This window comes from Sciurus carolinensis, chromosome 5 (genome assembly GCF_902686445.1).
Source record: "Sciurus carolinensis chromosome 5, mSciCar1.2, whole genome shotgun sequence".
In the NCBI taxonomy this organism is placed as follows: Eukaryota; Metazoa; Chordata; class Mammalia; order Rodentia; family Sciuridae; genus Sciurus; species Sciurus carolinensis.
This window is the reverse complement of record NC_062217.1, coordinates 166,935,263-166,956,481: the sequence shown is the minus strand read 5'-3', so window position 1 is coordinate 166,956,481 and position 21,219 is coordinate 166,935,263.

The following is a 21,219-nucleotide window of genomic DNA, read 5'->3' as shown; positions in this document are numbered from 1 at the left end:
CAGGTTTTCGTCTCCAGCCAGCCAGGTGACAAGCCACAGAAGCAGAGCAAAGGAAGAAAGCAATGAAACTAGTCCAGCTCTCCTCTTAGAGCTGAATCCTCCAGTTCTTAGTGATCTGATTCCATGTCCCCAAACCCAGTTCCTTTGAACATTTGAAGTGAAGCAAGTCGACCAGAGTTGCAGAACCTCTGATTTTCTGATCATTTCAAACTCCTTTGTAGCTGTCATGCAGTTTGCCTCAAAGGGAGAGGATCTTTGCATATTTTAAGCAGTGCCTACGATTCACAAGTGTCCTAAATTGTGGAGTAATTCTCCCACTCTAGGAATTCTCGAAGCTCAGGGTGATGATGTCCAGTGTTTTCATGGATGCCATCAATAGTTGACATTAAAACCCCAATCAGCCTGCTCTTCTCCAAAGCAGAAACAAAGCTCTGGGTGACTGTGTTTTAGGGGGGCATGGAATGTTCCCCACGGTATTAGGAGGCATCTCTGAATGTATACTACCATTAAACCCTAACACTGAGCAAAAAGCCAGACCTGGCTTTTGGGTTGTAAACTGAGATGTGATTTTTTTGGGCCTGTATCAGGGATATCTCAAGTTCTCTGGCTGTGAACTTCAACTCATTTATAATTTATTGCTCACGAGGAGGAGCTAATTTGGGGGTTATTATATTTTGTCTTGAAGCTGATATTTGAGCGAGAAGCAATATCGTGGCCCGCCCACTCTAGGTCTTGCCAACGATAGATTTGCTTCTTTATCCTGAGAGTCAGTGGAGGAATTTTAGAGGAGAGAAGACAAATGCCGGTAGAAAAAATGCTAACTTAATAAAGTGGATGAAGATCAGATTTCCCTCTTTCTGGCTGCCTCCTGCCCGAATCCTTTTGTTGACTTCTTGAAACTTCCTGTGATTTATAGGACCCCTTTCCTATAGGCCAAATGCCTTTTGATTAAGAAGTGAACCACAGCTCCCCAACCGCAAGGACAGCTGTTGTTCCGATTATCCAGAACACTTGCCACTCTGTCCTCCTCTATTGCATGAAGCCATCATCTTAATGGCGAAGTCGCCCCCCAAAACACAGCAGGCACCCCACGGCCCCAGATAACCACTGCTCCCTTGGGTCTGCACCTTTTGATCCACAAAGTTCTTTAAGAAGAAACTGTGGACTTCATCCATGGTGGGTGGTGTTCCATTTTGTGCATATGGGATTGCTTCCCCCGCTAAAATTCAATGATTATTTAAGACTCTGGGATCCTGCCAATAGCATATCAACTACTTAGAACTGCGATTCTAGGACTGTGGCTTTAGGAAGCGGGGGCGGAGACTCTATCTCCCTGGAAGACCATGTCAAGTGTCAAGGTTTGGGGTGGTGGTGTTGGGGAATGGGTGTGTGTTATTAAAAACTAAGTATCATTCTCCCTGCAGGTCAGATACTTGATTTAGTTTTAGTTTCAAAGGGCATTAAAAGAGAAAATGACATTTTCATTTATTAAAGGGAAGAACAGGGGAAGAAAGGATGGAAAGCTGTCACAGGGAAGATGACCAGGCCTCATCCTATGGGAGAAAAAGACATTCAGATACAAATGCAGGTCTCGGCTCTCGGCCTCCTCAGAGTCTCAGGTGTCTAGAATTGCCAGTTTAGGAGCACTTCCTCTGAGACAGACTAAACAGTCAGCAGGAATTAGTAAATGGACCTGTAGCACCTGGGAGGGAAAACAGATTGAGGCCCTAGCGCAGGAACGTAAGGCCACCATGTCGTCACTGGCCTAGGGGACAGATTGCAGCAGTAGGACGTGGGACAGGGGGGTCTTGCCAAGTTGCAGGACTTGGCAAATGGCAGCCCAGGGCCAGTCTCGCCCTCTGCCAGTTTTCGGCAGTGAGGTTTCCCTGGAACGCAGCCCTGCCCGTTGCACGTCCACGCTGTCTACGGCTCTGCTCTTGCACTGCAACAGAGTTGGATTGTAGAGACAGAGATTGGAGGAGGCTTAAGACTGGAAATATTTACTCTCTGACTTTCACAGGAAAGGTTGGTCAATTCCGGCTCTAGCGAGGGGTCTCCCAGCTGGCCCTGGATCAGGAAGACCAGGTGCACAGCAGCCCGCGAGCGCCCTGGGCCAGCAGGGGCAGAGGCACAGGGACGTTCTGTGTGCCCATTGCCCTCTATTCCTCTGCGTACTCAGTCCAGCTTCTCCAGTTGTGTTCGGTCACGGTTTAGTGACGGCGACTGGGACAGATTCACTTCCGGTCTGTTGACTGGCACATCTTTGGTCGAGTGAAGCTGGAACTTGTGCTAAACCCTGTATTTAGAATGACTGTGGTGAGGTGTGGGGACATATCCTCAGGTGACTCATGCGCTGAGGTCATTGTCCTGAGACCCAACAGAAACGAAGGTGCACCTGAGCAGGGGTGTTCTCCGTAGCTACCAAGAGGTCAAGCACAAGCCAGGCGTCACCCACCCTGCCTCCATCACCCCAGTAGGCAGTGTGGTTGTGAGAACCAGGTCATTCACTAGGACCCTGCTGAGAGGCAGGTCACAGAGGGACCCACAGACCTGGGGCACCTTGCTCTGCCTGTTGGAGAGATGCATGGGACCTGTCCAAGTTTGTTTCTGGATAACAAGAGTCAGGGACCCCGCACGTAGAGACCCCTGTGTGTAGTGACTCCCTCCAGTGCTGGAGAGCTTGTGCTCAGGGTTGAAGCTCTTGTCCCGGGGGTGAGTGGGCACAGGGAGGACTCCAGGTCTGCTCTTCCCACATTCTTTCCAGGTCCATCTCCTGAAACTTAGCAAAGCACCAAGGGAAGGAGGCCATTGTTCTTTCAGACAACTAGAGGAGAGAGTCTTGTGACTTCTGTGCTATGGGCATCTCTCTTTCCTGACCAAAAGACTTGGGCACCGAAAGAACAGGAGGTGAGCAATCCTGGTGTTTACGCCTTTCAGATTTTTCTAGTTACCTTTTAGAGTGCTTCGGGGTGGATCTAGCTGGAGGTTGCTTTTCGACTCAATAAAGGTCTGTGCTGTGGATTCTCCATCTTACCTGTCCCCTCCATCTACACAAACAGGGAAGAGCGGTGGGAGTCAGGCTGGGACATTTAAAAATTAACAATTTTACTGGGTGTAATTTTAGCTATTCAGGATGCTGAGGCAGAAGGATCGCAAGTGCAAGGCCAGCCTCAGCAACTTAGTGAGGCCCTGCCTCAAAACTTAAAAAAAAAAATGAACAGGGCGGAGTTACAGCTCAGGGGTGGAGTGCCCCTGGGTTCAATCCCCAGTCCTGCTAAAACAGACCCACAAACAAAACAATTTTGCCAGTAAACAGCACTCACATTATATATGCTTGTTCTTTCCTTAAAACTGAAGTTGCGTGTCTACCCAGGGCTCACAATGCATGGAAACCACGTTGTGAAGTTTGAGAAGCCACGTTATCATCCTCACAGCGCTCTCTTGTCTGCTTCCTGTCTGACAAATTCTCTTTTGCGGGGGGGGGGGACATTTTTCTGTTGAAGTTGGAGCTCTGGTCTGTGTCAGCTATGTCCCCCAGCTTCAGTATGATTTTGGAGCAACTGTATTCAACTGGGAACAGCTTTCAGTCTGGTCCTTGGGCCTTATCAGGAACATGTCATTTAGAAAATTCTGCTTGGTCCTGGCACATCAGACTCAGTTAGCTCATAGGGATCCTACCTATTATTCCCCTTCCTTGGATTTTTCTTTTGTGAATGTCTTGTTTAGAGTTCTCCTGGAGTAGAATGTGAGTCATCTGTACCAAGAGCTTTCAAAACCAAGGTAGGTGCCCAGGACACCTCCCACGGGTCTGACCACCAGGGCAACATGGTATTGTTGGGAAATTCCTGGGTCTAAATAGTATCAACTACTTCTTCCTGAGACCCATTTTTTGATCTTCAGAATTTAGAATAAGACTTGCTCTTCTTGTTTGCAAAATGGAGATTTGGACCCCTACCTGGTTTATTCTATAAGAGCTTTTGAGGCACTGACTTTTCCAATAAAATGCATTGATGAAGATGTAAATATAGAAGGGAAATATGGAGGGATGCAGAGAGACTTTTGTGGCAATGATGGAGGAAACCAGTGGAAAAGCCCCAGAGAGGGTTCCATAAAGGGAGACACGGGTCAAAAGCCAGACGCTGCTATATCTGCATGGGGTTATCATTCCTTGAAATACGTGGGCAATATAGTTAAGCACAGTTGGACACAGCAGGTAACAGGTGCTCTTTGGTGTTTTATTGTTTTGTTATGCGTGTAACACTCTTCAGCCTGAGCAAAATAAACACATATCCTGGTTATTTAATAACAAGGAAAAGGCCACACACCAAATCAGGGTGAAAAGACAAATAGAAGGGAACAAATATTCTCCTTGACAGGTGGCAGGCACCTAGAGGGGCAGGGTCCAGGAGGATTAAGGTGGGGGGTTAAGGGATTAAGGTGAGCTGCAATAAGGAACTTTCTGAACTTGAGGTCCGAAGTCACGGGAGTCGCTGTGTGGAGCCCCTCCTCCCTCCTGCCCCATGGTGGTGGCTGGAGGATGGGATCAAGTCTCCCTGCCGGAAGGAGGGCCAAAGGTGTCCTGTGGGAAGGTGGGGTCCCATCGGGTGGGTGGGGGTAGGGGGTTCAAATGAGCCACCGGATAGGAGGAGGTCACAGGGCACCTCCCAGTTATGGGGTTATGAGTTACAGAACAGAGTTCTTAGCTCCATGGAGTTGGGGTGAGTCAGGAGACAACGGGGTGGAGCCCTGAGACACAAAGAAACCTGGTTGCCCTGGAGTCTCTGCCCAATTCTGATTCCCTTTTATGGGCCAGCTGGCGAGGGAGCAGGGGTCACTGTGTGCAGAGTCAGAGGCCCGGCCAGGAGACCCTGCTTCCCCAGAACCCCCTGGACTTGTGTGTGTTTGCATGAAGGTCAACAGTCATTGGCCTGATAAAGAGCTATTGTCTTAGGGGATTTTTTTTTAATGGTTTAGTTAATTTTTTTCTTTTTCTGTGATATGGATGATTTTAAAAATTGATAGTCTGGTTATACTTCAACAGGTCCCAAATTCCTACAGGTAGAGGATACCTAAAACCCCAAAAAGTTCTTCCTTGTTTGTTAAGGACTTGATAGAGATTTCCAATCCACAGAGAGCACCTGTGTTCACTTGGCCCTTGTGATTCTCCCCTTTCTGGAGAATCTCTTCCCAGTCCTCTTGCACTTGCTGTTCGGTTGTTTTAGAATTGTCCCAGTAGGAATACAGATGCTTTAGCAGTTCTCCCTGAAAAGTTCATCTTCAAAGTAACTGGAAATAACTTCTGCTAGGCAGAGGATAGACTCATGCGGTTCTATCCCACTGGATACAGTGGGGCCTCTGCCACAGCCAGTGGGATGTGAGCGATGTCTGAGCCAATCCTGACCACATGGCGCTCTTGCTTGCCTCACTGAATGGCCATGCTGGAAAAGTGAACCAGGGGCTGTCAGAGAAGTGTCCCTGGTGAGTGTTCACAGATCAAGAAGGAGCATCATTGCGACTGTAGTAAGTGTCCCGGGACATTTCTTCTTGCTACCACATGAGGTTGGGTGCTTTATAATGAAAAGAGGTTTCTTTAGCTCACAGTTTTGGAGGTTAAAAGTCCAGTAACCTCATCCGACTGGTGTCTTATGAGCACCTTCTAGCTATGTTACAATATGACAGATGGCATCATGGTAAGAGTGTGAGGGAGAAAGAAGTCGGATGGCAAGAGAGGAAGCAAAGACCAAGGAGGGGCCAGGCTGGCTCTTTATATCAAACATGCTTGGGAGACCTGACCTACTCCCAGGCCTAACAACCCACTCCATAAAGCCAGCATTAATCCCTTCCTGAGGGAGGTTGTTGTGGTTTAGATGAGAGGTGTCCCCAAAAGCTCACGTGTGAGGCAATGCAAGAAGGTTTACAGGTGAAATGATTGGGTTAGGCGAGCCCTTATCTGGTCAGTGAATCCTGATAGGGATTAACTGAAGGGAGGTATGGTGTGGCCAGAGGAGGGCATTAAAATCTCTCTCTCTCTCTCTCTCTCTCTCTCTCTCTCTCTCTCTCTCTCTGTTTCCTGGTGCTGTGTTACCAGCTGCTTTTCTCTACCAAACACTTTGGCCATGATGTTCTGCCTCACCTCAGGCCCCAACGAATGGAGCTGACCATCTATGGGCTGCAACCTCTGAAACTATGGGCCCCCAAATAAACTAAGCATTCTTGTCAACTCTGCTAATTGTTCCTATTAGGTCTTTTGGTCATAGCAGGGAACAAGCTGACTAAAACAGAGGTCATGACCAAGTCACTTGCTAGGTCTCCTTCTTAAAAGTTCCACCACCTTCAATGCCTCACATTAGGGACCTCACTTTCGACACTTGAACCTTTGGGGAACAAAGCATGTCCAAACGATAGCAGTGACCCAAATATTTATTGACTTGTCTCATAGAATGTGAAAAAGAAAGCTACCCATGATGACTGCGTGATTTTAACAAAAACAAACCAATAAGACCATCTCCAGTTGCTTTTTCTCCATCTGAGGGCAGAACCTGAAGGATTGAGCCATTTAGATTAGTTTTAATCAAGTCTGGGCATGAAATTAGCATCAAATTAAGCAGTTACTACATTAATAATTAAGATGGGTTAGAGTTAAGGTTTAGTAGGATAGGTACCACATTGTCCACAAGGGATAGTTGTCCTCAAATTTCTTACAGAATCACCTAGTGTGTTTGCTAAGAATTGTTTAAGGTTCAGATTCCACCTCAGACCAAGGGACTCACTCTCCAGGGAGTACCCCAGGGTCAGAACCTCCAGGACTGTCCAAGAAACGGTGCTTCAATCTATGTATATATACTTGAAAACTGGAAACTGTCCTTAATGTTGAGATGTTCAATTCTTTGGGATTGTCTTCAGCAACAGAGACCCTGAGCTTTATCTCTCAACCCAGCTCTGCCTCTGCTCACCCCTATTTGGCTGAGTAGATCCATAAATTCCTTCCCTTCTACATCCTCCATATGAATAGCTGGTAGCATCTCTACCAGGATCTCATCTCCAGATTTCCCCCTTCTTCCATGTGATTGGCCAGAAGATAAGTTTCTGAGGGTCAGGGAACAGGGGAATGGGGATGCGGGTTCAGGGGAATGGGGGTGAGGGATCAGGGGAATGGGAGATGCACTTGGACTCTGCCTCAGCTACTCCATATCTTTTTGTCTAGTTTTTGCAAGGTGATCTTGCAGTGCACAATGAAGAGTCTCTGAATCCTTCTTCTGCCCTTGCTCCTTGATCACTCAGTCAGCCTTCAAGGAGGGAGACTGACAGGGAAGGGGCCCAACAGGACAGAAGGGAAGACAGCAGGGAGAATACGGGATGGGAGCTGGTGGGGAGGGGATGGGTGAAGAGGAGGCACTGATGGAGAAGTGCTGAAAGTGTAGAGGAGGGTAAGAGGAGAGAAGCGGGGGCTCTGAGGAGGAGGCTGATGAATAGAGAGTCTGGTAGACAGGGGACCATGGGGCAGTGGGAGGCCTTTGGGGAAGCACGGCAGAGGGTGTTCAGGAGAAGGAATGATGGGGAGGGACTGGTTGGGGAGTGGGGTCAATGGAAGGGGATCAGGAGGGGCCACGGGAGGGAAGGCTTCTCAGAAGGGTAGACTCTGGCTATTTCCAGGGCCCTAAACACAACAGAAGCAAGTTCTGTCTAACGCTTCCCCTTGACTGTGACATTATCTTTGCATAAAAGATGATGTGAGTAATAAAATATTTCCACCTCCAAGAAGGCCTATAGCACCCTGTTGCGCAACTCCATTGCCTGTCTAAAATGCCACCACCACACTGTCTCCCAGCGGAGCACGCTACAAACATAGGCAGCGTCCCAAGAAAATGCATGCTTTGAAGACTGAAATTTAAAAAAAATGAAAAAACAGAAGGAAGCAGGCATATTACACACAAATTGTGGAAAATGCATGGATCTTCCCCAATCACACATGTTCTCAGAGGCTTGTTTCTTTTTGTAGGCGTTGTAAAGAGTAGCCAGGGAGTCCGAGGACGTTTTGAAGCTACCTCTCATTTCTTCTCTTTGGCAGTAGATTTCTGCCTGGAGTTTAACTTCCCGACACTCAAGGATACTGCAGTCATATCTTTTCTTTATTCTTTGAGTAAGTCAAGGGAGCCAATAACCATTCATTAAAAACATCAAATTATTTTTTCTTATTTCAGAACAGTGACTATAAAAAATGAGAGTTATATGTCAATTTCCTAGTATATAAAGCATCTTCCTAGTTTAATGAAAGACATTGGCAAATGCATTCTTAATCATAGAGATGGGTAATAATTAGCCGGTGATGTTATGAGATTTGGGAAAGTTTATTTCCACCATAGAGAGGTGCTTTGATTTCTGTCCCCTATGTACAGGGCTCGCGAAGTCATGACCTGGGAGTGAGTGTGGAAGGATGGAGTGTGTAAGGAGGGAAGCCGAGGTCAGTTATTCTTGAGGCTATGTAATGTCCACACAGAATCCACCTACCCCTGCCTCTTCCCACACCAGTGGTCTTTTCCTGTGCCCAGAGCTGCCCACCTGGTATTTAGGCAGCAGGCTTGACCCTCTGCTCCTGCCCTCTCAGGTGTGAGTGTCCCCCTGCTGGGCCTTGTGTTTGGGTCTTCCTCCCAGCCTGGCTTCCACCCGAATGCTGCAGACTCACTGCTGCCAGGTCCTGAAAACCCTCTCGAGATGACCCCAATCCCCATCTGGAGCTAAAGAGACGGTGGCTCTATCAGGAGAGCTCCCTGCTTCTGCTCATACCCTCCTGCCTCAGCAGGACCTGCGATTTGTTCTTGTCCCCATCTGGCAGGGGAGACACTGCCCTGCTGAGGAGCCTGGAGTTGTCCTCTGGAGGCATGGCTGTGGAGTGGCTTCGAGGAGTGTCACTGTAGAAGTGGCGATCAAGGAATTAAAGGCCAACCCTTCAGGCATTTCCATTTCCCTCCTGAAAGTCCTGACTCTGCCACAGTCCGGCTTTCATGGTTGGAGCCCTTGACCTTGACCGGCAGTGTCAGCGCAACCCTCAGAGGGGGTCCAGACCCTATGTTTGGGTGAATGGGTGGGTGGGACACAGAGACCCTAGTCCCTGGCTATCTTGGATTCCGCTTCTCAAGGGAACAATTTCAGGATGACTTTTCATGTCCCCACAGGAATGAACAGCTTATCTTTAAAATGAAATGGTCTCATGAATGGTTTCCCTGAGGGGACGCACACCTGCCTGAGCTACTGACCCTGGAGATAGACTCTCGAATTCGGGGGTGTGGGCTGATGCATCACTTCTATCTGGTTACTGTGTTTTTCCAGGGCAGGTGAAGACCTGGCAGGAGTTCTGTGCAAGGGGTGTCTTCAGGCTCCCGGGGAGAGGCTGGACCAGGATGGGTTTTAAAAACATTGGGGGCTGGACCTGAGTCCACTCCGAGCATGGAGAAACAACATTTGACATCAGACCAAGGGACAAGTGTGAGGCTTGAAGTTCAAGCAGAAGTCAGGGTTTAGGAATGTGGGAAGACAGAGGGGTGATGGTATGGGGTGGATTGGCTTGGAGTGAGGACTGAAGGTGGGGTACAGAAGGCGTGTGTTTATTGGGTATTGACCTGACTATGCAGGAGGGGTGGCCTTTTTAAAGGCATAGTGCTGGGCTGTTGGTCTAATCATTTTCTCCTTATAGATAGATCTCTATATCTAGAATTACCATTTGACCCACATTTACTGCCCAGAGTGGAGCCTGGCACATAGTAGGTGCTTCGTACATTTCTGAAGATAAAGTCTGAAGCCCCTGGTTCCATAATACTAGACCCTGTCTCAGAGCAGTAGACTCTGTCCTTCCCAGTGGTCCTCAACAGGGCTGCGCTGCTGCCCAGCGGGAATTCTGTTTGTCACAATGATGGTGAGGGACTTGGGGATGCCACGTGGCCCTGAAACAGGGTGATCTCTCATCATGGAATCTTGTCCCACAACATGTTGGACATTATGGAGGTGAAAACTTAGAACTGGACTTCATTTTATGCAAAAATTTTTATTTCATGTGTGATTTAAAATATATTCTTCAACTTCAAGGAATGCAGCTAGCCACATACAATGAAGGATGATGGTAATTTGTCTTGATCAGAATCCTCCTGAGAGTTATTCACGCTTTCTGAAATTCAAGTCCTCCACAGCCACACTGCATATGGCAGGTGAGTCTCCAAGACAACATCCTGCCATGGCTGTGGCATTCAGGTGACCCAATGTGTGCTTAAGAAACACACCTGTTGAGCTACTGTTTTAAATGTCGAATACAAAGGAAAGGTATCCACAATTACTCCTCTGACATGACAGTACATCCATAATCATGGTGGGTAAACCTCTGCTTATTCATTTCATCTTGATAGTAGATGTTCTCAGCACCAACATATTGAAATACAGATTATTTTATCACAAATTATGTAACTTTTAATTTCTACTATTACAGTTAGGGCTTATATTGATCTAACATTTTTGAAATTGTGTAGTTATGTGTAGAAGCTATGCAATTCATTTCATGTTTAAAAGGAGGGTATTTTAAAGTATTTGTTTTAAACAGCCAGTGTTGGGTGCTGTTGTGTTCGGGACCATCCATTTTCTGACCCTCATCTTTACCTGGCTTTCCCCAGTCTGATCTGTGCAGCAACCCCAGATCTGACTGTTTACCACCCTGGCAATTAATAATCTGAAAACTCTTGGAGATCCAGTGCCTTCAATTTGACTTAGAACATACAATATTCTTCTATTTTTAAAAGTAAATCCTTTTCAAAGTATGCTTTCCGCCGGGCACCATGACTGTCCCTTACTGAGCTCCCTGATGCCTTTGACCATTGGTCGTCCTGGGGGGAGGAGCAATCTCTCCCAGTCCAATGTTGCTGATGGACTGGGAACACGGGCCAACTTGGTCCCTTCTGTGGCTCCTGGCCTGTGAGATTCTCCTTTGGGCTCAGGAGGAGCATCCTGAGTTAGTCCTTGCTGCCCCCAGGTCTCGGCATCTGCAGAAGTTTCCGTAGCATAGTCCTGTGGGAACCTGGAGAAAGCTCAGCTCCTCCGACACCAGGGCGGATAATGGAGCCCTTGATCACTTAAAGAAGTCTGCAGATTCTCTCCTGCCAAAGTCGTTTCATGAAAGGCAACCCCTTCTTCCAAGTGCTGCTCCCTCAACCCTCCCTCGCACTGCCCCGCTTCGACCTTTGATTCCAGGGTCCTGTGGCAGAGTGCCATGGTTTGTCCACTTCCACCCCGGCCCTGCTCCACTGTGTGGAGTCATGGTCTCCAAGTGGGGGCAGAGGGACAGGACTGACAGGGAAGGTGGAGCAGGTGAAAGTCCTGCCACGTCAAGAGCCTGCTCCAAGGCTGGCGCCACCTCCCCACATCTGGGACTCTTACACCCTCTGTGCGGTGAGACCCACTTCTGACCTCCTGCTGATTCAGCTCTGCTTTTCTGCTTCAGAACAGAGCGAGATTCCACAGCTGTCCCATTTCTGTCCGTTCCACTTCTGCTCCCTGTGGGTGAAGGACATCCTTCCCGGAGGGGCCATGTGCCCAGGTGCAACTGGAGCATTCGTGTGTCCTCAGGGATGGTCCCCTTGCTCGTTCACACACTCAGCAAGTACTGCCAGGGTCTGAGCTTTCCTAGGCTCTGGGGAGAGTGTGGGGAGGAAACGCACCACCTCCTCCCCTGCATCTTTCAAAAGAAAAGTAAGAAGCAAACAAAACAATGAAAACAGGGGCAAGTGGTGTGAGGGAAAATACAGGAAGCGGTGGAAGGAAACAGCCGATTCACTTAACTTGGTTGACCTGTACAGGCGTCTCTGCAGAGAGGATATTGGAACTGAGATCTGGAGATTGCAGTGTCCACATAAGCAAGGAATTGGAGAAAAACATTGCAAGCCGAGGGAACAGCGTATGCAAAAGGCTTGAGGGGGACAAGGGCTTGATGTGGCTGATCTCAAGAGAACCAATGGCCTGGGGGCAGGAAAAAATGGAGTCCAGGGAGCTCAGCTAAAGGCAAGCCTGGGCCAGATCTTACAAGGTCTGTGTAGCTCAGTCTTTGGCACTTATTGCTTTAAAAGGCAAATCCTAATTCTGCTCCCTTTGAGTGCATCCTGCAACGAATCATTAGGGTGTGGTGGAAGTTACAGTATGTGGTGTTCCAAATTAAGACAGAAAATGGACTATGGTCTCTCCTTGCTCTCTTCTGGAACATTTGCTCTGGAAGGAGCAACTGCCATGTTGTAAAGACAACCAAGCAACCTTATGAGGAGGTCTATCTGGCTCCAGCTGCCACCTGAGGGTACCTTGCTGGAAGCAGAGCCTCCAGCCCCAGTCAAGTTCCAGACAACAGACCCCAAGCCCACACCACCCAGCTAAACCACTCCTGAATTCTTGACCACAGGAAATGTGGGATAATAAATGATGATGCTTTTAAGCTGCTAAGTTTGGGGGGAGGTAATTTGTTACACAGCATTGGATAACTAATATAAATTGGTAGACCACATTAAGAAATTTCACATTTTATAAGTGAAAAGGGAAGTCCCTGAGGAGTTTTTTAAGGACAATTAGGTTCAGATTTATTCTTTTGAAAGAATGGCAATGGCTCATGCACAAGGAATTGTTTGGAGATGACCAAAAGTATAGGAGACAGACATTTCTCCTGAGGCTGAATCAATCAGTCAGAATGCACTGGGCGGCAAGTGTCTGAAATTCCCAGACAAGACCGACTTAGACAATAGGGACAGTTATTATGTTGTTTCTTAAGAAGTCCAAGTGTAAGGTCACTCGAGGTAGTTAATTTTATTGTTTGTGTCATTAGGACCCCAGCTCTTTTTGTCCCTATCTTGGAGTGTTGGCTTTATCTCCAGGACAACTTTTCACAAGCAGACCAGATAAGACAATTGTCGTGATTCTAGGTGCCATATCCAGAAATGACAAAGTCCAATGGAATCAAAGGTCATTGCTTCCAAAATGTCTCTTCTTGGGAGCTTGGAAGCTGTTCTTGAAGCTCTCAGTGCATATCATTGACCTGAATGGCATCACACGCTCATGGCTCGCTGATCCCTGGCAAGGGGAGGGAAGAGGGACTATCACAGTTGTCTCAGACTAGACAAGATGGTAGCCTGGTGTAGGATGGTGGCAGTGAGATGGAAATGAAGAGATAGATTCAAGATATATGTTGTAGAAACCAGGAGAGGTAAAAGAATCATGCTTGTTCTTAGTTTTTGGCACAAGCAAATATGGGCATAGAAGCATCCTTTTCTCAGACAAGAAGTCTTGAGGGAGGCAGCTTTGTGCAATGGGGGAAATACTTTGCTGCTTCTATGGGCAGGGCTCATCCAGCCCAGCTTGCTAATTCCCATCATACCCCTGAAGGACACAGCACCCTGGCTTCCCAGATGGATTCACCAGTGATCAGTGTCAAGTACCGCAGCAGTGTGGCTAGGGGAGTACCTTCAGTGAGGGAGATCTTTCTAACTAAACCACAGACATGGTGTGATTTTATCTTCCAAGGATCTTGCTTTGATGGTCATTTCTAAAGACATTAATTGATAATGTGAATTGTAGCATTTGGAGCATGGGCTTCTGGGTGTGTCCTTGATCATTTTCTCCGCAGTGGACACTTTCATTAACTCTCTTGGCGGCAAGATGCAGTGCCTTACGACTTCCATGAATAATAATGACACAAGACTTTGCCCCTAGGTTATACTTTCTATTTTTAAAACTCTTTGCCACATTATGGATGGATCTATAAATGTATAAAAGATATGTAAAAAAATCCCATCACATTTTTATACTCTACATTATTTTAAATGGGGTCAAGACTAAAGCTGCGTGTAATAACTTAGTTTGACAAACTTTATTGAATACCTACTGTGCACGAGGCTCCGTCCTAGGTGCTGAGTGCACAAGTATGACAACCGGTACTCAATCATGATTCAACAATCGTGAATGAATGACTATGTTTAGACTTATTTGTCAAGGAAGTGAAGTGGGAGGCTTATGATCCCTGAAAAATGGTGCTTTTCATCTTTGACACAGCTTCCTCTTTCTGGAAACCACGGGGAAAATGATGTCAGTCCTTGAGTCCTGAGGTCTTACAAGAAAACTGACAGAGCTGAGGCCTAATTGCATATTATTGGGTGCAAGTCCTGCTTGTGTGTAGGGCTGAAACACAGTGTCTACAAGGATGCAGAGCCTTTAAATAGGCTTGGGATTTGGGGATCTAGGGAGAGTCCTTCTGTAAGCCTGAACATAAATTGCAGTGATGTTGGGTTGCTTGGCTGGATGTTCCATGCTTAAGTCTGCAGAGCAACTGAATTCATTCCATCAATCTTAACGTTTTTCAATTTAGTTTTATTTTTCTTAATTTATGCTATACTACCTGAACTACTCATTTGTTTGTTTTTGTTTTGACTATTTCCTGCTGAAATACTTAGGACTGTGTCCAGTGCAAGGGCTGAACTTAGTACCTATTTGTTGTCTGAATGAATGAAAGGCCCTCCTCTGGCTTGAAGTTTTTCTGATTATTTAGCTCTTACCCTGGATTTCAGTTGCCGGGAATATTCAATAATAAATTGGCAGTGGATACCAACCAGACTGTAAGGTCCTTGAGGTCAAGGATCTCCTCTAAAGCCCAGTGAAACAGGAATCCATTAGACACTGGTTGATCATGTCAGAAGGTGGGTAGAAATTCAGGAAAGCCCTTCCTCTGCCCATTGAGTTCCCTGTAACTGCAGAGGAGAACAGCTCATGGGGAAACACCTCTCGTTTGTAATCAAGCTCACCAGTTGTAGGAGGTCAGTTCCTTTCCAGGCAGTGGTACTTGGCTCTACAGCTATGTGGCTTTGTGTGCGATTGGAAGGTGCCATAAAGTTATCGGTTTCTGTATGTGGCTTGGAACTGAAGTTTGCTGTCAGTTCACACCCTCGGGAAATGCACGATGGAGTTAGATTTGTGTGTTTTTTATAAAAACCAACAACCCACAACAATGCAGAAAATGTTAAGTGATAGCATGTGCCCTCTCTCCACCCATTAAGATGAGGACAGAGAGCAAGGGCAGTGGAACTGCTGGGTGGACACAGTTGGAGGCAGGAACTAAGGACAGGGCTTATTGCAGTAGAATCCTGATTGCTTTGCTCTCGAAGTCGTGTGAAATGAATCAGGATAAATGTGATTAAAATTGAGAAGATGTTTTTGTTATTGGATGTCATTGGGACCATTTGGCTCACTCTCTGCCTTCAGTGTAAGACAGTGCTTGCATTGTCTCCAGGGAAGCATTAAGTTCATACAGTATGTGCAATTGATGGGGTGTCCAGAATACAGACCGGTTTCCAATAGCTGGATTGTCAGAAAACTGGCAAGGTCAAAATGTGGTTTGGGGGTGTCTCATGGGTCTCATTCTCTAGAGACACCCTTTGGAGCAAGAGCCAAGATGGAGAATTACTGACTGCCTCTCAGGCAAGTTAACTTGCATTTTGAGAAGCTCAGAAAACTGTCAAAATGGCTTCTGAGATGTTTTCAAAATTTTTGAAACTAATTTTAGATGTTCTGAAAAATTACGAAGATAGGACAGAGTTTCAATATATTCCTCATCCAGTTTCTCCTAAAGTTAGCATGCTATCTGCCTATTAGCTAATGATTGGAACAAAAAAATAACAGATTCTGTATTTCAGCATCACCGTTTTTCTGCTAACACCCAGGATTGCACGCGGCAATTAGTTACTTCTCCCTAGTTACCTACAACCTATGATGTTTTGTCTGCCTTCATGACCTTGACACTTTGGAAGATTATTGATTAGCATTTAAAAGTAGATCACCCCTCAAGTTGTGTTTGTCTGATGTTCTCCCATGATGGCAATGAGGTCATGCAAATTTGGCAAGACAGAAATGGTGCTGTGTCGTGAACTTGTCACTATGTGTTACTGTGATGTTGACCTTGATCACATGGTTTCGGTGGTATCTGCCCGTTTTCTCTACTGCAGAGTCACTATCATTTCCTTTGTAGTTAATAAAGATCTTGGGGAGGAACTTTCCTGCTAAGATAATTCCGTTTCTCCTCTAACTTTTTACCCACTAATTTTAGCATCTCTAAATGTCTAAGGCCTGCAAATATTATGTGGTTATTTCCTGCTGTGACCATGAAGTCCCCAATTTTCTTTTTCCTGTCTTCATTTATTAATTCAAACTCTAAGAAAGAACAGTTGTACTCCATTACTATTATATTTATTAACATAGCTAAGTCAGCATGGATTTAAGGATATTTATTTATTTGATGAACTATAGTCTAATGCTATCATTATTTGCTTTGTGGCTCAAATTGTCTCCGCTTGAGCCACAAGGAACATCTTTAACATGGATCTTATGCTCTTTCAATAGCCCTTATCATTTTTCTGAGTAACCCCCAACACACACATTTCTGGCCCCAAAGATGTTCTTGGCTAATTTCACACTCTCCCTGCTTTGACCCAGGAATCACTGAGTAGTGCTTAAGTGGGCATATCTAAGCCTTCAACTTTAGAGTCAGTTCATTTAGAAATGTGAAATCATAGGAGACTAGAGGAGCTGTTAGGTGGTACATGGAATCTATCAAGGTGTGTCCCAAAAGGTGATATTAATAACATCCATGAGAACTTGAACCTGCCTTTGAAGACTGGAGATGCATTTCACAGCACAGTTGAAGGACAGAGCTTGCAGAATGGCAGAAGGGGCTGACAGCCGGAAGACCTGGTGTGGGGGTATCCCCACCCCTGATTAACTGTGTCACATCACACTCTACAGAGGGAACAAGCTTGATGGAACATACAGCTCACAGGCTTAATATGGGATCAAGGAGCCTTGTGTGAAAGCAGCTTTATAAAACTGCACAGTGTTATTAAAAACTGAGATGCTGGAGTTATGGCTTCTATAAACACTTGCTCAGCATGATCATGCTGGAGTTAGAACAGTCCGAGATCTCTTCCCATCTAACACTTGGGCTATACAGGTAGTGAAGCAGGCTCATTACTCGACTGCTGTGTAGATTCTCTCTATTACAACATCCACCATGTAAGCAAAAAAATTTTTTAATCACCAAGACCAATTTTTAAATCATGATTTAAAACCAAAACCAAAACCAAATCTACTTCTAAAGTGGATTTCAGATAGACTAGAGAAATGAAATGTCACTTTTACTTTCAGAAATGATGTTACTTTCAACTTTTCCTGTGCTCATTTTCCCTCTTAGACTTGGCTCTCTAATTAGGGGAGGCTAACTCACTTCTGCAAGAAACAGCACATGATAAGGTATCTCTATCCCCAGAGAACAACTCTCTGAACCTGGTTTGGGAAGGGATTTCAGTTCTGCTGCTGAAGGGGACTCCTACACACTGCGGCGATGACTGAGCCATGCCAACCATCTGGATATGTGGAGACATTTAGGCCGTTGCCTAAATGTTTTCTGTTTTCATTCCAGATGTTTGAAATCATGGAGACAAAGTCTCTGTCTTCAGAATATCATGGAAGGAAGGTTTTCTTTTGAAATCATTTGTATTCTCCTAGATTCTCCTTCCCTCCCTATCTCCAACCTTGGAATCTTTGTTGGGAGGGCCAGGGAATTTCAGAAATGTATGTTTCATAGGGTGCTGACTCTCAGGGTTATCTTGTTGAAAACTTGAGTGGACCTTTGTTACAAAGTGGTGTTCTGTGGTCCTCATCCATTGGTTATTTGCTTTCTCATCCCCTGTAGATAGGGCAGTTGACAGTTGTGACATCCAGTCTGCCCTCTGGCTGCAGTGGGATAGATGAGAAGGCTTTGTCCCTCTTGGCATTCCACCTCTGTAAATAGTAATAGCTCGGCACTGATCATAATATTTGTATTTCTGGTTCTGGCTATGCCTGAACTGGAGTCCAGGACTTTATAATCAAGTGAGCCAATAGATTCCTCCTTTGTGTAAATAAATTGAGCTGGGCTTCTCTCTGGCAACCACAAGAGTCCTGACTAATACCAACTCCTTGTCTCAGGGACTGTCCATCTCACCTGCCTAAAATGTAGTAATGGGTCTGGCCCATTGGAGGTGATCAATAAATGCATATTGAATGAGCAGGTTTATTGGGGATAAATACAGTATAGGTTTTGTCAGTTCAATCATGCAAGTCTATAGTTTCAATGTTTTGTTTCAATGATCATTTATCAAGGTACAAGAGACAAATGGAGAATGGAAAGGTCTATTTTGGAATTATCAGTGGGCCGAGACATAACTCAAAGGAATCCAGGAGAGACAGACAAAGTATCTGAATAATTCACAAAGTGGATAATTAGCCCAAATGGTTAGCATGGCCAGAAATTCCATTGCTCAGGATCCTTTTGTGCAGCCAATAGCTGCAATCTGTCTTGTTTCATTACATCAGATTTTTAATGAGAAAAGGAGAGAAAAAAAGAAAGACACTCATTTGTTAGAACTTTACTGTGACCAGACACTAGGGTGGGCAGCAAAGCCAACTTCGTGGTCACAACCTGGAAGGGCCAGAGCTTGGTGTAATACTTTATTGTCACAACCTGAAGTTCTCCGTAATCTGGGAATAAGGTTCTTACCTTTTTATGTCTCACAAGGTCTTACAAATTCTGTAGCCAGTTCTGTTGGGCAGTTTATGTTTTTCTCTATTAAACTTCATATCAGTCCAAGGACAAAGTGGCATTAGCCCATCTTTCCAGAAGGAGGACTTGGATAAATGACTAGCCCAAGGTCATCCTGCAGAGCCTGCATCTGGGCTCAGGTCTGTCTGGCTCGAGGGTCTCTGAGTTTTCCTCTGCCTCTTCTCAAATGCCAAACCGGATGTGTAATTGTATTAGAAACTTCTCAAATTCTTTTTATTCATTTATCATATTGGTAATTTTTGAGAGCCTAATAGATGTCTAGCACTTTACCTGCATTTATTCATTCAATGGCAGATAGTTATCGAGATCTTGCTCTGTCTCGAGCCCCAAAAGGAAGAGATTTGTGTGTGTGTGTGTGTGTGTGTGCATGCATGTGTGTGTGTGTGTGTGTGTTAGGGGAGAGATTGAAGGGACCCAGGGGAAGTAGACAATAAGTAAGTTAACAGATAAACTGGATAATTTAGAATGTGTTAATTACAGTGAAAGAAGTAAACAGGATGTTTGATACAGATTGGGTGAGTGGGAATCCCTTTCTACAGAGTCAGTATTGAAGCTGAGACATGAGGAATTCAGTCATTGGGGAGATCAGCTCAAGTACATATCAGGCAGGACAAATTCCAAAAGTGCCTGGGGCTGCAAGTAACTTTGCATGTTGTATTGGTCTATAACTCTTCGAAGCAGGTACTATGTAATCTGCATTTTGCAGATGAGGAAACTGAGACATAAGGGAGGAAAGGAAATTTGCCAGCATTTCAATTGTGGGAAACTAAGAATTAAATTCTGTTTCCAGAACTGGTGCAATTGATTACTCCACCCTTGTTTCCCTGGAACAGTAAGTTGATAAAGGAATTTGTTTAGATGATGATAGCCTTGGAGGGAACAGACAGAAGAATCTGAATTGAGACATCTCTGAACATAAAAATATCTGTGGCAAATTTGTATCACATTTGAAGTCTTCTACTTTTTTGCTTTTTCCCCAGTACAATTTGTATCCCAGGGACCAACAAATACTAGCCAAAAATTGCAGTTTGATTTGCGGAGTGGGGTGGGCATGAGGTAAAGGAGTATCAAGTAGAACATTGCTCCTTCTCACCTGAGTTCAGCTGATCCTGTCTTTGAATTTGGGGGTTCCAGTTTCCTGGAAGATGAGGACCTTAACTCAAACAGGATAGTCAGTGTGGGCCTGAAATGACATCATCCAACAAGTTACTCATGGCTCAGCTCCGATGAAGGGGACAGGTCAGAGTTACCTTGGATTTGGACCAGGCCCTTGGAAAGCCCTGACCTAGACCATAGTGGATTAGAAGGGTGGACTGAGTTGCTGCTATGGCTGACCCTGTTTCCACATGTAACCAACAGAAGAAGAAGGAGAAGAAGAAGAAGAAGAAGAAGAAGAAGAAGAAGAAGAAGAAGAAGAAGAAGAAGAAGAAGAAGAAAATGCCATCTTACAGCAGAAAGAACTCTTTGCATTCATTGCTTTGCTTGAAATTACTTTAGCTGAGTTTTAAAACTACCAATAATAATAATGATGATTATGGGTATTTAAATATGAGACACATTCACTTAAATGGTAAATTTTAGCAATCATTATACAAGATAATAAGATGATTTAGGCCTTCAGTATATTCTTGTGATATAGCTAAATGTACTAAAATTTCCATTTGTGCTTGTTCAAACCATGAATTTCAGTGCATTATAGTTAATTATTGGGTCAGATCATTGCTTTATTGCTCTTGGCTATAAGATTTATTAAGTGAAGCATGAATAAAAAGTGAGTTTTAAAGTAAGTTATAAAAATCCATGTATCATAAAACCAGAGTGAGTTTTTATACTTTAAAATAGCTACATTTGATAGTTTCAGCAAAGTCATCATATTGGATATTTTAGATCATGATGCGGGTAAATGACAATAACCCAAAGAACAGTGCCTTCTGACTTCTGTTGTCAAAGTAAAGAAGAGGCTCCCAGAGTCCTGTATCAGATTGTGTCCAGCAGGAAGTTGTCACTCTTTCCTGTTTTTTTTTTTTTTTTTTTTTTTTCTTGGATGAGCACTAATTACAATGTTCTTTATAAAATGCCTAATGTCTCTGCAAACATGTGGTCCAGGTTTGGATTTTACAAGGCAGAGGTGTTTGTGACTATATAAATTCCTAGTTTGATTATGTTTTATTGGAGGAGAATCCGTGACCTGTTTTTAGGAATAGATGAATGTTTCATGGCATTGTACTGTGGATGGGATTCTCTCAAAAGTTTATAGCTCTTCTGAGGCTGGGGGTGTGTGTTAGGGGTAATTTTACTAGTGTGCTGTCTTTCAAAAGCCCCACCCTGCCATGTGTTATGATTAGAAGGCTTGCTTTGCATGTGGATGTCTTGTCAATGCCAAAGGGAGTCATGCAAAACTCACTCCTTCCTGAAAGTCTCTGGGCCCTGCTATCAGCCTGATGCTGGCTCTAGGCCGATGGCAGTCTTCTTGTCTCTCCCTCCCTCCCTAGCTCACTTCTCTGGCCCCGACAACTTTGTCTTCACTGTGTCCTATGCATCGAGATGTGGCCCCACTCTTA